The following is a 2,073-nucleotide window of genomic DNA, read 5'->3' as shown; positions in this document are numbered from 1 at the left end:
CTTTAGAACCAACATCCACCTTCAGTCCCCCACACAGTCACATTTTAGAACCAACATCCACCTTCAGTCCCCCCACCCAGCAGTTGACCAAGTCGGCCCCTATAGGATACTTACTCTGCCGAGGCCAGGGGGTCCTGGGGGCCCAGCAGGGCCGGGGTTGCCAGGTCTGCCGTCCCTCCCGTCAGGGCCCTGGGGTCCCTGTGGAGGAAGGCCTTGGGTTAGTCTCCGTTGATTACCACTGATTGACACACAGCCACCGTGTCTGCTGGGACGCTGCCAGAGTCCCAGCTCTGTTCGGCTGTGGAGCTCGGTTTGGTCTCAACTTGAATAAAAGCGTCATGTCCTTTTACTAAATTGTTTTATTATTGTTAATAAAGTTTAGAAAAGATAAATATGAATTTGTTCTGGATATGTGAGCCAAAGTCAGAAAAAAATAATATACAACAAATATTTGTAGTTCAGGTTATTTTCAGCCGTCGTGCAGCAGAGATTGGTCCATTATTATTTGTTATATTATCACGGCGGAGGGCTTTAGGCTGTGCCTGATGTAAACAAAGGGGTGTGGCCTATTCAAGTTGAAAGGTCAATCGGCGTCATCATATATCAACCCGATAAACTTCATGAAAGTTTCTATCCAGCAAACATGGCATTGTCATGCATCTTGTCATAATTAATGAGTTTGATATTGGCTTACCCTTTCACCTCTTGGTCCTTTCGGGCCCTGAGGAATATAAGTAAACAATTGATGAGTCAGAGGCAGACATTATTTAAACAGTGAGGCAAGTTCACGTAAAAAAAGGAAGGTAGACTTAAACTTAACATATCTAAAATCTAAAACCTAAAAGAAGCTGGGCTACAATCGCTGGGGGATGAATAGGTGCATGTGGACAAACTGTGCATGTGAACTGCACAGCCAAAGCACCATTCAGGTGGGAACATATTTCAGTCCACTTCATTGAACCTGGCCTTTGGCTAGAGCTGATGCCTACAATGTCTGCCCTGAGCTATGCTACGCATTATCACATACACCACACTCAAAGGGCTAAATGACACATCCAACCAGGGTTTGATTGCTCACTTTGAATCTTCCCTGAGTAGAAATAGAAGTTAAATAAATAGTGTTATTTATTTCTTTGTGTCATTTAACTGTGCTGGCTGTATCATGCACTGTTCAGCATTGCTGTTCATCTATCTCATTGCACATCAACCCATTAACATGCAGGGGATTTATGATGCTGTACATGTCCATGCAGAAGCACAGCCTCATAAAGCTGCTCCCAGATCACTGTGCACACTGTAGTATTAAACTGATCCGAAACCACAATTATAGCCTATTAAATAATGACGCTAAGCTGCCAAGCTTTGTATTCTGTAACTTACCTGATATGAAGTGATCGCTGCACAAGCGGAATCCAACAGCCGGGGGTCCCATTTTCCAGTCTTTTTTTGCTTGCTCCTGGCTCTTTTAATGGCGCTGATCCACTTAGCTCGCCTCTCCGCATCTTTAGGAATGCGGTAGAACGACGTACATTTATTTTTGCCTCGTTTATTTGTGCAACCTGGTGCACAACAGTTATCGACCATGTCTGCTCCACCACAAGAGCGCCAGTCTGCCAAATACTGCCAAAATGGTGGTGCCCACGTTTTCCCCGCCCCAACAACGTCAACACCCGGAACTCTATTGCAGCCAATGAGCTCGAGTTGACCCTGCTTAGCCTCCGAGATCAGACGAGATCGCGCGTGCTCAGGGTGGTATGGCCGTAAGCAATTATTGTCTTGTCCATACTAACTTTTATACAGGAGGAACCCATAATGAGTGGGAGCGCTGCTGTGGCCAGAGACGGGACTTGTACAGAAACAATAATTTGATCCATAATGAATGAAAGAAATGAATGAATGACTACGTTATTCCAGACTCAGAGTTCCACATCTGAATGTAATGCATTACACTGCTTGGGCGTGATCGTTTGCGTGATCTTTTGAAGAAACGTAGCGTTGCAAAACGTGGGATGGCCGGCATTAGTCAGCGCGATGAAGCCATTCATAGCTATTATTTCTTTAGAACAACACGAC

This window comes from Gadus chalcogrammus, chromosome 22 (assembly GCF_026213295.1).
Source record: "Gadus chalcogrammus isolate NIFS_2021 chromosome 22, NIFS_Gcha_1.0, whole genome shotgun sequence".
Lineage (NCBI taxonomy): Eukaryota > Metazoa > Chordata > Actinopteri > Gadiformes > Gadidae > Gadus > Gadus chalcogrammus.
The sequence above is the reverse complement of the archived record's forward strand: the minus strand, read 5'-3'. Positions refer to the sequence as shown.